Below are 16,352 nucleotides of genomic sequence, written 5' to 3'. Positions count from 1 at the left end.
TATTTTAGCAATAAAGTCAGTTTATTGCTTATCGACAGTCTTCATAATAGATATGTTATGCTGTTAAATGTATTCTCAGATTTATTTGTTATTTTTCTTTTTCATTGTGCGAGTTTTCTCTTTTTCTTATGCATTCTTTTTCATTTTCTTCCACAGCTCTTGATACCTCTTCCTATCATGTCAGTCATATCCTCGATTTCTACGCCGACTGCCCAAATAGTTTTTTATTAGTTAAAACTTCCTCTCCAAAAGCTTTGACTAAACTAGTTAGCATAACGTCTTGCCTAATCCTATGACTTATTTGTTTCTTAATTGGTCTGTTCATTTTTACGAAATTACTCGAGACAATTATGGCCTATGTTGTCTCTTAACTGCTCAGTCTCCTTTTGGCGAGAATATACAAGACAATTATGGTAGACATCTGACACAAAGGGCCAGAGGCATTATCTGTGCTCCCTGACTTAATCGGATATCAACATTTTATGCAACGATTATTGCAGATTTCACAGTACTGGGGTAACCTTTATTATTTATCTTCGGTAGTCCTTCTATCCAACATACTTATTACTTCTGTAATTTATGCTATTTTCTAAGCTACTTTGTTTGCAAACTGACCCATCAAAATCCAGTCACTAGATGGCTAAGTTATGTTCCATACCCGGAAAATTTGATTCATTCTCTGAATTCTTTCAGCAGCTTTTAGACTGTTTCTACATCCTTTACTTCTGTATCCAAGGATTGTAAGTACTTTAAATGCCGAGTGAATGCTTATCTTTCTACCATAGCAGCAATGCAACCACTGAATCTTTTTATCCCTATAAAGAGCTCTAGTTCTAGGGTCAAGGGATAATATTCTGTTAATGTCATGTCTTACTTGACTGCCAACCAATTTTGCTTTAAAATTAAAGATGACTTTAAATATACCTATTCTGTGTTCGGTATTAGATTAATAAGAATCCAAGTAACAAAATGCTGAAAAACAAAAGCACCAGAAACGATTTAAAAACTTACAAATAAAAACAATTTATAAGTCACTTAGCATAGCTCGTGCTAAGAATTAGACGTGTCTTTTTTTTTTTTTTTAAAACTTTACTTATTTGTAAAATAAAACTGGGGACATTTACTATTCTCACTCAAGAGGTGATCATTTAAACAGGTTGAATACTAATTTATAAGAATATAATTGCATTCATTTCAAAATATTTAATTTTAACTTCTTATTTAAGACCTAATAAGCTATTTGCTTCATTAACTGAGCATAGAACTATGTTCCCTATAATATCAAATGATATAACCGAGTCATAATACCAGAACTCCTGTCTTTAACATTATAGATAATATTCACGGTGACCTAAGGTCTCTGCAAAACACCTTTTAGCAACTAAAAATATGACCGACAAAATAGGAGAAAAAATTCAAAAGTGAAACAGAAAAAAAGAAAAAAACAAAACCAAATAATATTACTCACAATTTTTTTTCTTTCAAGTTTTCCCTCTCAGTTTTGTTAATTTTTTTTTGTTTTCTGTTTGGCCTAGTGTTAAGGCCTTCCTTTGTGACTGCATTCTTGTGTGGTAACCTTCTTTTTTTTTATTATTATCCTTTCATTTTGAACCCATTTTTGTGAAAAGGTGTGGTCTTTACAGTGCCAAATAATATTTTGCAACGTTCTCGTTAATATATCAACACGTCTGTTGCGGACCAGGATATAAAATACCCTAATTCGCTACAAGAAAAAATAATGAAACGAATTGAATGAAGGAAACAAAGAACTCAGATGCTGGAATAAAATAAACATGTCGTTTATTTTCTGTTGAGAAATGAAAGTCTTTGGTGTACACGTGTTTATTCAGCCGTTGACGACTACGCGTGTGGAAGGAAAGGGGGAATGCAATAGAGAAACGCGAAGTGGCAAGCCGGCCTATAGAAAGAGAGGGTTAAGCTCAGTAGAGCGTCGTGCACATGTCTTTTTTGATGGACCAAAGCGAAGGGGAGATAGAGTGACGTTAGAGCACGTGGTCGGTTCATCGATTAAGCAGCTCGAACGCTGGTCCGGACGAAAAAAGGGAAGTTAACAGGTTTTGTTGATTTTATACTGGATTTAGTGTTCTGTGTGCGCATGTCTGGTTTTCACTTAAAAGGAAGTGACATCACAGCTCGGGTGTGTGTGTGCATGCACGTTAGCGTGTGTGTGTGTATGCGCATGAATGGGAGTGTGTGTATGAGGATGTGTATATGTGTGCGTGTGTGTGTGTGCGTATGTGCGTGCGTACGTGTGGGTGTGTATATTTGAAGAAAAACGTGTTCGAACACGTCGCAACAGAAGACAAGAAATAACTCAACTCCTTTTTTATTCCAGTTAATCAACAGAAAATTTATTTCCAAAATGATGCATCTTTTCCTGTCATTCTCAGGCCACCTGTGTAACACGTCTCTCTCTTGTCCTCTTTCTAATGTGATCCTCAGTCTGGCAACACGTTCTATTTTTATAATCTTTTTCTTTCTTCCTTGCCATGACGTCACCTTGCACTCGACTTGGTCATTTGCATACAGCTGCCATATGCATATCTGCACTCTGTTTCAGGGAATCTTTCTGTTGAATGCGGGAATCTGTATGGAATTTCGAACGAAATTCTTTATTTAATATATGGGGGTTAGCATGTTCTTGTTCCATCAGTCATTACTGGATAGAAGTCCTAAGTAATTTTCTTTTTTGCTCACCTTCAATTAAGATGTTAGTTTACGTTACATTTGAACTTCTGCATATCATTACAGTTAGGGAAGCAGGTAGCAGGGAGAGAATTCCAAAGTCTAGCTGTTCTAGGGAAGAAGCTATCAGAGTAGAAAACTCTCTGGCATTTAGGGACCTCAACAGTGAATGGGTGTGATTTTGCTGCTAAGCGGGTTTGTCGGGAACATGTATGTCGAAGGGGGGCACAAGTGCAATGAGATCATCAGAGCACATTCCATTAAAATACTTGTAAAACAGACACAGGGAATGCAACATTGTGGCGATGGGGCAGGGATTGAAGCCTAGTTGACAAAGTAGGCCCTATTAGATTGGAGACCCTTTTTTTGGACCCTATCCAAGATGGAGAGGCTAGTGGTAGATGCACTCGCCTAGATGTGGCAACAATACTCCATGCATGAGTGAATGGTGGCTTTGTAGAGGTACAGGACACTCTAAGGTGTGAGTAGTTTTCTAGCATGATAGAGGGAACCCACCTTCCTTGCAGCAGCCTTCGCAATGTCCTCAATGTATTTGTTACAGTTTATATTTCCTGTGAATTCTCAATTGTATTAGAACTGAATTTTACCAAGCACTTTTTATCCACTACGTCACAGGCCCTTGCGATGAGAACAGTAGTCGGAAGAATCCAAATAGTATGAATAATCAATCCCCATATAAAAAAAAATTCAGAAACGTAAAGCTAAAAAGCGTGTCAGACCAGTCAAGACGAGATATGTGTTTCCTATGACGAAAGCATTGATCCGATTCTATCGGTCTCTGAAACAGCTGTCGACTTACTTATGACCAGAGCTCCTGCCACTAAATGTAGTTTTCATTCAGCCGTCTGGACAGAAATCTAAAATGGCTGTTAAAAGAAAAAGAAAAACAATAGCGACGAAAGACTTCAACATGAAATAAAAAAAAGGGTCTTTGGAAAATATTTGTACAAAATTTGGTGAGTAATATTTTCATGATTGGTTTTAAAAAAAAAAAAAAAATGTCTCATTGTCTGATTAGAACACATTATATATTTACACAGAAAATAAAAATTAAATTATTCTTTATAATTTATTATATGTAGCTTTAGTGTTCAATTATCAGCCTGGTTTTATTCTGTTTCTTCGTCAAGCTTAATATTTCGTCATGTGACTTATAAACATTTAGGGAGCAGAGAATGAGTAAATACACACGCGTAATAACTAATAACTAATTTATAGTAATACATAATTTATAGTAATACATAATTTATAGTAATAACTAATTTATAGTAATATATAATTTATAGTAATATATAATTTATAGTAATAACTAATTTATAGTAATAACTAATTTATACTAATTTGTACATTTATGCAAAGCAGCTAAATCAAACAGTCTCTATTCATATAAAACTAGGTATGTGTATATGTTTATATATTTGTACATACAAGATTCATTCCTAAATTAATTAACCTATCATTATGACTGTTAGAATACAGACGCTAAGTGCTAAAGCGCATAATATCAACTGTATTTAGCATAACTAAATACATTTATGTAAAAAAACAACAAAATTAAACTCTCTCTCTCTCTCTCTCTCTCTCTCTCTCTCTCTCTATATATATATATATATATATATATATGTATATATATATATATATATATATATATATATATATATACTAGCATTTCAGCCGGCATTGCCCGTGGGTTTGGATCTGTCTGTTGAAAAAAAAAAAAAAAGTGGTAGTAGAAAGGCAGGCTTGAATCCGTACCGCAATTGATAACCTACCACAATATGATATCATATTCAGAATGGATCGTTTGTCTAATCTCGTTGAGGTGCAGTTGGCTATCACACAAATCAGCAGTGGCGAGGCACCTGGTTTGGATGGTGTTCCGGTGGAGCTTCTTAAGATTGGAGGTGCGGATATTGCTAATACTATCCTTGGTTTTGTTGAGGAAATCTGGGAAGGTGCTCCTGTTCCACAGGATTGGATTGATGGTATCTTGGTGACCTTGTTTAAAGGAAAGGGACAGAAAAATGTTTGTGACCACTACCATGGGATTATGCTTTTGCAAACTGTTGGGAAAGTTCTCGCACGACTTCTATTAAACAGGTTACTGGAGGATGTTTGTCCTAATGCTACTCCAGAGTCACAAAGTGGCTTTAGGTCTGGCAGAGGAACTATGGATATGATTTTTTCAGCCTAGCAAGTTCAGGAGAAATCCATTGAACTGTATCAAGTGTTTATGGATCTAATCAAAGCATTTGAAACTGTTAACAGGGATGCTCTCTGGTTAATCTTAGAGAAAGTAGGGTGTCCTCCAATCTTTGTTAGAATATTCAAGGAAATGCACAGGGACATGAAAGCTCGAGTCTCGTTTAATGGAAAATTTTCTGATGAAATCCCAGTTGACAATGGTGTCAAACAAGGTGATATTCCTGCCCCTACTCTTTTCTCTATATTTTTTGCTGCTCTACTTGCTCATGCGTTTTGAGATTGTGATAGGGGTGTCATGTTAAAGTTTCGAACCACAGGTCGTATTTTTAATCTTAGAAGATTTAATGCCAGAAGCAAGCTGCATCATGTCTTCGTCAAGGAGTTACTGTATGCAGACGATGCTGTTTTTTTTGTCGCATGCTGAGACTGATATGCAGCATATAATGGATAGCTTTGCTGACTCCTGCACTGCCTTTGGAGTAATTGATTCATTTGTGTACCTTGGTAGTTCTCTGTCGAGGGATGGCTGTCCCAACACTGAAATCCACAGGCGAATTCAAAAGGCATTTGTAGCTTTTGGAAAGTTGGAGAAGAGCGTCTGGTCTGATTGTGGCATCACAGACAAGACTAAGATCTGCGTTTACAAGACCTATGTGCTAACCACATTGTTGTATTCATCGGAGACATGGACATTGCATCAAAGGCACATTAAATGGCTTGAACGATTTCACCAAAAATGCTTGAGACGCATCTTAAACATCAAGTGGCAAGCACAAGTACCTGATACTGAAGTCCTTGTGAGAGCATGTTGCTCTAGTGTTGAGACCCTTGTAATCAGATCTCACATGCGTTGGGTGGACCACTTGGATCGAATGAAAAATTGTAGGCTGCCAAAGTAACTTTTTTATGGGGAGCTAGAAAATGGCAAACGCCCTCAACACAAGCCTAGGAAGAGGTTCAGGGATTCTGCAAAGGATAATTTGAAAGTCTTACAAATCGGCATCGACACATGGGAAGAACTTACTCTGCAGAGGCCGAAGTGGCGGAAGCTTGTACGTGAAAGTTGTGATGCTCTAGAGAAAAGAAAGCAGGCCCACAGCAATCTGAAGTGAGAGTTTCGCAAAGGTTTAATTGATGATCTTAACAATGACACACAGAGCTGGAAATGCAACACTTGTGAACGAGTGCTTTTGTCAAAAGCTGGCTACATCAATCACTTTAAGTTGCACAAAACTCCTGTTCAGGTCAACTTTGCCCCTATTAGTCCGAACCAAACGATCTGTTTAACATGCAGCAAAGTTTGCAAGTCTACTACTGGTCTGAGAAGACATGTGATTATTCATAGGAATACTCTTCAACCTCCAGAGGAAGTCAACTCGATGGAAATTGCTCAATTTGTATGTCACATCTGCTTCAAGATGTGCAAATCTGCGGCAGGAGTGCAGAGTCATCTGAGATGACATGGACGACACGATTGGGAGAACTCAATGTGATGGCGATCATCTGGAAACATGCAGCAATCATCATCATATATATATAAATATATAAAATATATCTGGCCCTACTTCAGTATTGAATACTCTTGTATGAACCTCGTTAAAATTTCAGCAGTTGCTTCACCTCTGGAAAATATCAACCTGAAATAATTATATATATATATATATATATATATATATATATATATATATATATATATATATATATATATATAATTATTTCAGGTTGATATTTTCCAGATGTGAAGCAACCGCTGAAATTTTAACGAGGTTCATACAAGAGTATTCAATACTGAAGTAGGGCCAGATATATTTTTTATTCATTTTACATAATCATTTATATGTCGCTACACATTCATAAGCATGTTTTGGTCAGTCAGTTACAAGAATCTAGAGACCTTTTCAAGTGATACTGTCTGTCAGACTCTACTTTTGTACAAACAATATCGCCTGAAGAGGTCTCTAGTTACTTGTAACTGGCTGACTGAAATATGCTCATGACTGTGTAGCAACATACAAATGCTTATGTAAAACAAATAAAATTTGTGTGTATATATATATATATATATATATATATATATATATATATATATATATACCCACACACAAGGAATAAATTGTAAGATGGTTAACATCATGAAATTTGGGATATAGACTTTTAACATTCATTCAATATATATATATATATATATATATATATATATATATATATATATATATACTGAATGAATGACAAAAGTCTATATCCCAAATTTCATGATGTTGACCATCTTACAATTTATTCCTTTAATTCAGTTGACACAATTCAATTAAAGGAATAAATTGTAAGATATATATATTATTACTTAATTGGAATTCATTTCTGAGATGAGCATTATATATATTAATTTATTTTTATTTCGGACTACTAATCTCATCTTTATTAGTTGTTGTTTTTCATCTTTTATTGGATTGTTTATTCACAACGTTTTGGCCAACTAATTCCTCTGGCCTTCGTCAGATGGTAACCGAAATAAAAATGAATTAATATATATAATGCTCATCTCAAAAATGAATTCCAATTAAGGAATAATATATATATATATACCAATCGGTACGGACCCGACTATGGAAGATCAGATAATAAATAAACGTGGATTTATAAGATCAAAGAATCCAACCTTGATCGCCCTTCGGGGCCCATGGCGCAGTTGATAGAGACGTTGAATCTCTACAGTTCCAGATGAACATTATCTGAAGATAGCGGTTTCAATCCCACCCAAAGCGTGCCAGAGGTTAATTGGCCAAAAATGTGGTGAGACGACAACAACTACGGATGGCAGTGATGGCTGAGAATGCAGTTAGGAGATTCGAAGTTCCTATCTGTCACGGTTACCACCTGACGAAGGCCAGAGGAATTAGTTGGCCGAAACGTTGTGAATAAACAATCCAATAAAAGATGAAAAACAACAACTAATAAAGATGAGGCTAGTAGTCCGAAAAAAAAATAAATTAATATAAATTGTAAGATTGTCAACATCATGAAATTTGGAATACAGATTTTTGTCATTCATTCATTATATGCTCTATAATTACATTGAGCTTCTTAAATAAGGATTGATCACGTGCCCTCTATAATATCAGACCTTTCAATGGTTCATTATAGGTATAGACCACTTCATACCCTCCATATGAACCATTCCGTCAGGTCTGATATTATAGAGGACATGTTCTTTTCAAATATGGAATGCAGAAGTAGATCTGATATAAATGTATGAAAGCTATTCCAGTCAGTGATAGAGTATTGATATAATGTACGATGGAGAGGTATATTGGAGGACTTATTCCATTTTGTTTTTATCTCAACTGAGACAACTGAGTGGCCGGAAGATCCTAATGAAGACATGACGAAAGATGAACATAGCTGTGAGAAAAAGGTCTAGGAGACTTGCATGCTGACCATCAGTGTCAGGCACACAGATGGGTTCATGAGCAATCTGAGTTAAGTCATAAGCAATGGAGCAATCGTGACCCCCCCCTCATTATCTATTGTGTTTGAGTGGGCTATTCTATAAAGTTTAATATCATTATATTTTGATTTTAATTTTTATAGGGGGATTATAAAAGTAGCACAAAAACTGTTTTGTGCATGGAAATATTTTACCCATCCTAGGATAGGTATTCATATAGTTTTGTATACTATGTGATATGAAACTAGCTGTAAATACCGGTGATTCTTTTTACTTTAATTTCTGTGTAACAGAGTGCAGACATGCGTATGGTGGCTGTATGCAAATGTCGAGCCATGTGCAAAGTGATGTCATGCTAAGGAAAAAGAAAAGGACTATAAAAAGAACATGTGCACAGATAGAAGATCATGCTAGAGACATGGGTAACGTCACACCCATAACGAGAAGTCACACATGGCAGGAGAATGAGGGATAAAGGTATTTTCTTAAACCCTTAAGCAGGAGCTGAAGTTCTTTCTGATTCTTTGTCTCATTTGCGACTGAGTCTACAACATGTTGGTTCCTGGACAACGTTACATTTGTTTCACTTTTAAGTTTTTAAAGTATACTGTGCTTTTTTAAAAACAAATCATCATTTTTTTTAAATAGTATTTTTAAAGTTAAATTTAATTATGACAGTATTGTTTGGCCTTTAAATTACTAATTGAATCAATTTATTATGAAATTATGACTAATTTTTTTTTAATGTAATGTCGTTTTCATCTCTTTTTTATATAAAAGTAGTAGATGCAAATAAGTTCCAAAACTTTCAATCTTTTAATACAATAATTGTAAAACCAGTTTAAAATGACTTTCTATTCGACTGCGTAACTTTTTTTTTTTTTATGGAAATCGATCTAGAGAAGGCAAAGGCATAAAGCTACTTAATGTAAAAAACTAAAAAAAAGAAATATTATTTTAAGATCAAAAACTAGCCAATGATAAGTGTTAGATGGATAAATTCCGATTAAGAAAATAGTAATTCTTCCCCCTTTGTCAGAAACATCCCTCATGGCATGTGAGGACTAAAGGACAAAATAAAGAAAGTGAGTTACAGGACTGCTAAAAGTAAAAAGTCAAGGTCAATTTTCTAATCACCTAGGGTTTCAAAACTATCAGACACCAATAGTTCCAAAAAATATCCGACTCTGAGAATTCCAAAAATACCTGACAGTTACTCCTTATTTTAAAACTCTTGCCTGTTTATTCTTCGGAGATTAACAAATCTGATTCCAATGGCCAGCATTCTTATGAGTCCAAGTCCTTGTAAAACCTCTAACTCTGCGTCCTGGTACAAAGTACTAATCTATTTTAAACAGAAAATGAAATCAGCATATTATACACCTATCATATCATACTCATATCATTTCTCTCCATGCAACACATGTCCTCAACATGATAACAGAGCTAGATATATTTACGACCCCTAAATTAAATTATTCTGCATAATATGATATATGTCGTTATAGTGTACACATACCTGTAAATTTTCGCCCCCTCCAACATCTAAAATGAAGTCGGAAAAAATCATTCACTCTATTCCCACAATGAGACGTTTTTATTCCTTTTTTCCCATTCATTTTTCTATACTAATTGGTATGTTTTTTGTTTTTTTTTCCTTATTTTGAAGCTTTCCCACTTGAGACGTCTTCTTTCTTATTTCTCTTTTTAACTTTACCGATTGAGACGTTATTTTATATAACTACTAGAACAATACCCGTTCCAGGACGAGTAAAACAATTTCAATTTTTTTTCAGGTTGTTATTGCTCAACAATCAAATGTTTACATTATAGATTAAGATGGTTGGTTGGTTGTTGTTGTTGTTTTACGGCATATCAACCCTTTTCAGGTTATTTAATGCCGAATCCAAAGATTTTGAAGAAAAAATGTTTTTAATAGAATATATTTGTTGGTTTCACATCGGTTTCTATTCAACCCATAGTTGGAGCCCTAACAGGTACTACCACTCTGGGTCAGAGTGGACCTGGGAGCAATGGTAATTAAAGGGTGGCTCCGCACTCCCCAAAGACCACAAGCTGGGGCCTCACCACTGGAGATAGTTTAAGGTCATATCCAGGACCCCCATTGAGGGACTTTTACCCTCTGCAGGAGGGCAGTCGGCGTATTCTAATGCCCCACCGACAGGGCCTATAAATTAAGAAAACAAAAAAGATAAGATATTACTGCAAAATTAAATCGTAATTTTTTTTTTTTTTTTACAAGGTAGTCACCACTTATCAAGACCCGGAAGCCACTTGGGGATAAGGATTATTGCGTGTACAGTATGTTAGTATTGGAGATTTGATAAAGTATCTTACTTAAGGGGGCGGTTCATCAGGAATTTGTTTATGTTGGACTTGAAAGCATCCATGTTGTAGTCAGGTGGGAAACAGGCAACTGGAATCGTAAATCGATCACCCACTTGATTACTCAGCTTCGTTTTACTTCAGTCGAAGTTCTCATAAAAATTAGGGACCCCTTCCTAGGGGCTAACATTTGATCTGTATATAAGATACATAGATATTCGAATATTCCAGTAAAGTTCTTCTTTACGTCTCAAATGTTAAATAAGTAAAGAAGCCGATAATCTTTTTTTTTATAATCCAACGCCACTCGAGGATAAGAGTTAATAAGTGTATAGTGGATAATGGGACAATATCATAAGAATCGTTAGTAGTGGAAATTTGGTAAATTGGGTTACTTAAGGGGAACGGCTCATCAAGAACTTGTTTACGTTGGACTTGAAGACAATCAAATTGTAGTCAGCTGGAAAGCAGGCAAACGGAAGAGAGTTCCACAGGCGTGCAGTTCTAAGAAAAAAGCTTTGTTCATGGAATCTACGTTTAGGTTTAGGCACAGATAAAGAGTGGGGGAAATTATTGATAGTGGTTTTGTCTAGACAAGTGTTTATCTTGAAAGTTTGGCGAGGAGGGACCATATATTGAAGCTCAGACAAGCACTTTGCCATGAAAATAACGGTAAAGCAGAGACAGGCTCGCAAAGTCTCTTCTGTGGGAAAGAGGTTGCAGGGAAGAGAAAAGGGCATCCCCCACTAAGATACGATCAGAAGTAAAGCTCAGACCTAGAAGCTTGTCAAAACATGGAGCCACTCTAAGACGAGACCCATTCATATTACATAATCTGTAATTTAAAAAAAATAACTTTTTTTAAAACTGTTTTCAAAACTTATCGAAATTAGTTTTCTGAAATTGACATAAGATTTTCAAGAAATTAAAAATTTAATTATCTCCCCTGTTAACTCTCCAATTCAAATCGGCAGATTTTGAAACCACATCACTAGATTTTACAAATGTCTTTTTTCATGAATAATTATTTTTCTACCTTATTGTTTTCCCTAATATTTGGATATGTTACTGTTTGAGACATGACAATTACGAAGGTACCATTTGTTTTACTTGAAATTCAATATTTTTTCGTTATGATAATGTAGAAGAACCATGTTTTGCTAAAAAACACTGGCGAGTTCCAAAGGAAGGTAAATAGCATGTAACTATTGACAATGTTTTGAATAAATTTTGCATTAACAATCATGAATATAACTGAGTTGCTTCCCTTGTTATTATGTCACGTCTTCTTAAAGAAATATGGCGAGCGTTTTTATGATAAAGATCGAAAACTCGTGTTTTCTTTGTTTCTTTGTTTTTTTAAATAATGCAGTACGTTTGGCATGCCAATTAAGTAGATACGTACATGAAGTTCTAATAATTCATTTTATAAATTTGGAAACAATTTTTTGAAAGAAAAAAATGCAGAAAAAAAATTACTCAAAACTGTAAAAATAATCTCGTCACCTTTTGGCAAACATCAAGAATTTGATGAGGTTATCTTCCCTGGCACCCCCTTTTTGTAACTTAAATTGCCAAGATGGCTGCGTCACAATGAGTCTGACTAAAATTTGATTTTCTTCTAAAAAAAAAAAAAGAAAACTATTTTATCAAATTATGCAATATTTTTTAGGAGAACTTTATTATTATGGATACGTACACCATTAAGATTTTTTTTTTAATCTATTTTTTTTTTTAAATATCTTTGCTAAACTGCATAAGCACCAACAATTATTAAATGATTATCAGTTATTTTCGCGCGTCTACACTATCAGAACGAAATTTCGGAAATCGTAATACTAAATTTCACAGGAAAACAATGGTATCTACATATTCCTCGTATTTTTAAGATGATTCTATCCGAAATTTACGAAAATCGATAAGTTAGAAAATTATTTATTAAAGAAAATAAAAATAGAATTCGATGAAAACGATCGTGAGACACAAGAGAGTTCTAAAGGGAGGTAATTTTCCGTTTTGATTTAAACAAGATGGACACATTTTTTCACTTGCTAATACGATTAAAGTTTTTTTTTTTTTTAAATAATTCAGTAATATTCAGGTAATTTCGACTGCATAATTTGGTAGCTATCATTGTAATTTATTAGGGTGCTAGTGCACTTATTGATCCGCGCTATTTTTAAAATGATATTTTCAGGTTTAATTAAAGTTTTGTGATATCTGTTTTATTTAATTGTAAGGTTAAAGTACAGAATCGGTACAAAACATCCTCCCTTCCCCATGTTAAGAATGGCTTTCTAAATAATAACGTCATCAATTCAGCACGGATCAATAAGTGCACTAGTAGGTGTGTCAGAAATTTCGTGAAAAATATTGAATACTATATCTACCTTAATATTTTCTTTAATTTTCTATTTTGAGCAATTATCCTCCTAAGACGTGATCCTCTTATGTCGGGCATTTTTTGTTCATAAGTAACACTCGACATTACTTTTTTTTTTTAAACAAAATAAACTCTTTAAAATAAGTTGAAAGACCAAAAGCTTTCAAAGCTAGGCAGGAAACGAAAACTTAGAAAAATTAATTTAATTTTTTTAAAACAACAGTAAACAAGTAAAAATATTTTAAAAAAATATTATGCGATGTGTATTCTCTTTTAAAGACAATATCTTCTTCAAGAACGGTCATAAAATGTGTTTTCCATCGATGTTTATTCAATAAGGGACCAGTTTTCCTACCTAGCAAAAGGGGACCAGTTTTCCGGATACGAGTTTTCCGGAGACGAATTTTCCGGAGACGAGTTTTCTGGGGACGAGTTTTCCTAAATTCTGTATTCCACGTTTAATTAAAGTTTTACAATATGTTTTTTAATTCAATTGTAAGGTTAAAGTACAGATTAGGTACAAAACACTCTCCCCTCCCCATGTTAAGAATGGCTTTTTAAATAATAACGTTATTATTTCAGCACGGATCACTCTCTGCATGAGTACCAAGAAAACAACCAAAGACTTCATAAGCAATTGAATTTTTTATTTCGAAAAAAGAAAAACAAAAATAATTTTTTTTTTTAATCTTTAAAGGATTTTAATCGATTTTCTGCTAACAGAGTTTTGGTTTTAGTAAAAAGAAAAAAATAATTTATAAAAAGTGGTAAACGTTTCTCTGTTCGTTTTCATTTTAACGTCTGTAAAAGTTAGTAAGAGATTATTTATCACTCGGAAAGTGTTTAGACATTTACATAGCGAATAAGCATAAAAATATATAGGAAAAACCGCGTTTATTATTTAAAAAAAAATCCAAATTATACATCGGGTATGAAGTTGGCTTCCTTTCTTTTTTCTTTAAACGAAAGTGACTTTGTTTGATAAAATTGTGTTTGGCGTACTCATGAATTATTTTTTCTAAAGAATAAAATTGAATAAAGTTTATTTTTACAAGAATGTTCAGAGATTTACCTAGCAAATAAGCATAAAAATATATAGGAAAAACCGCGTTTAATATTTTTAAAAAATCAAAATTATGCACCGCATATGAAGCCAGTTTTGTTTAAGAAGAAAAAAACAAAAACAACAACTTGATACCCGGTGTATAATTTGGATTTTTTAAAAATAATAAATGCGGTTTTTCATATATATTTTTATGCTTATTTGCTAGGTAAATGTCTGAACATTCTTGTAAAAATAAACTTTATTTAATTTTATTCTTTAGAAAAAATAATTCAGGAGTACGCCAAACACAATTTTATCAAACAAACTCACTTTCGTTTAAGAAAAAAAAAAAGTCAACTTCATACTCGATGTATAATTTTTATTTTAAAAAAATAATAAACGCAGTTTTTCCTATATATTTATATGCTTATTCGCTAGGTAAATGTCTAAACATTCTTGTAAAAATAAACTTTATTCAATTTTATTCTTTAAAAAAGAATAATTCATGAGTACGCCAAACAGAGATTTATCAAAAAAATTAGTTTTGTTTCAAAATCGAAATCATTGACTTAAACTCCGTTGTCGGATATTAAAAATAATATATAATTTCACGTTTATTCGCGAGATAAAAATGTAAAAATAAGTTTTTTTTTTTTTTTTTTCTGTAGAAAGTTGTTTTTATGACGGAATGACATTTGGCCCGTGGTGTACTTTTTGGCGAGCTGGCGTCCCAAAAAAGAATCACCCGCGAAAAGACAGTAAGAAAGAAAAGTAGTTAAAAAAATAAGCTCAATTGTGGCAAACAGTTGCTTTTTAGGGTTATTATCCCCAAACTCCCATGTTAAGAACGGCTTTTGGAATAAACACTCCCAACCTCCCCATGATAAGAACGGCTTTTGGAATAAACATCCCCAACCTCCCCATGCTAAGAACGGTTTTCTGAATAAACATTCTTTGCAGGTAAGTCTTCAGTGGGACAACCGGGCCACATTAACTAACGATAATAATCGATTTCCTTTTTTTTGTTTGAGTTTAAACAAAATCAATCTTTTCAATTTAGTAAGCGATTTTCTATTTTAGTCGATTAAACTTAGCTATCGGCATTCTCTTTTAGTTCATATACTATATATATATACTAGCAAAAGTACCTGTCGTTGACTGGGTTCAAAAACAGCCTACAGAAAATGGACTCTGATTTATGAAAGTATGATAGGTTATGAAAAGGAAGGGTTGTATAGAGATAGTTTCGAATTTGGGGGTATCAAAACCAAACCAAAATATGATGAAAGTAAAAATAAAATAGATAAACCACATAATTTATTATACCATACCTGTTCACACTCAAACACTTATCACAATATTCTGTGGATCTATATTAAAAAACCTTGTTAAACTTTGTGACATATTTCCATTCTATAGAGGTCAGGTGCGAACGAACATCCCATAATTTTATTATACCATATTTCTTCAAACTTAAACATACTTATCAAAGTATACTTACGCAGATAGATATGAAAAGTCTTTATTAAAGTTTGTGCCTATTTCCATTCTATGGAGGCCAGGCGCGAACGCAGACCCCACAATTTTATTATACCATACCTATTTAAGTTAAATCTTTGCACCTATTAGTTCGAACCAAACGATCTGTTTAACATGCAGCAAAGTTTGCAAGTCTACTGCTGGTCTGAGAAGACATGCGATTAATCATAGGAATACTCTTCAAACTCCAGACGAAATCAACTCGATGGAAATTGCTCAATTTGTATGTCACATCTGCTTCAAGATGTGCAAATCTGCCGCGGGAGCGCAGAGTCATCTAAGATGGCATGGACGACAAGATTGGGAGAACTCAATGTGATGGCGATCATTTGGAAAGATGCAGCAATCATCATATATATATATATATATATATATATATATATATATATATATATATAACGATCTTAATGCACGAATTTTAAAAAGTAAGGTGTCAAGCTAAGGCGCCATTTTGAATACGATGCGAATTGTTCGATAATGTATTCTAATATTCTGAAGATTGATTAAATGTATTATGAATAACCAGACGACACTGCTGAAATAAAACCATTTGGTCCTTATTCAGATTGGCACCTATGGCGGCAATGGAAAGTAAAGAAAATACAAAAAAGTTTATATGATGTACGTACTCGTTACGGAACGAATATGTCATATTCCAAAAA

General features: G+C 33.8%; 1 protein-coding gene across 3 annotated transcripts in view; it reads left to right on the top strand.

The window, feature by feature from the left end:
• Positions 1-3,516: 3,516 nt before the first annotated feature.
• The window catches only part of LOC145241414 (uncharacterized), a 607,975-nt gene continuing 595,139 nt past the window's right edge, over positions 3,517-16,352 (top strand). The window contains exon 1 of one of the 3 annotated variants that reach the window (XM_080104346.1): positions 3,517-3,683. The gene's annotated coding sequence lies outside the window, so the exon portion shown is untranslated. The remainder of the gene's footprint in view (positions 3,684-16,352) is intronic. The other 2 variants (XM_080104342.1, XM_080104349.1) reach the window with 2 other exon arrangements.

The sequence above is a fragment of the Euprymna scolopes genome, chromosome 20 (genome assembly GCF_053919585.1).
Source record: "Euprymna scolopes isolate OS-2025 chromosome 20, ASM5391958v1, whole genome shotgun sequence".
Lineage (NCBI taxonomy): Eukaryota > Metazoa > Mollusca > Cephalopoda > Sepiida > Sepiolidae > Euprymna > Euprymna scolopes.
The sequence above is the reverse complement of the archived record's forward strand: the minus strand, read 5'-3'. Positions and strand labels throughout refer to the sequence as shown.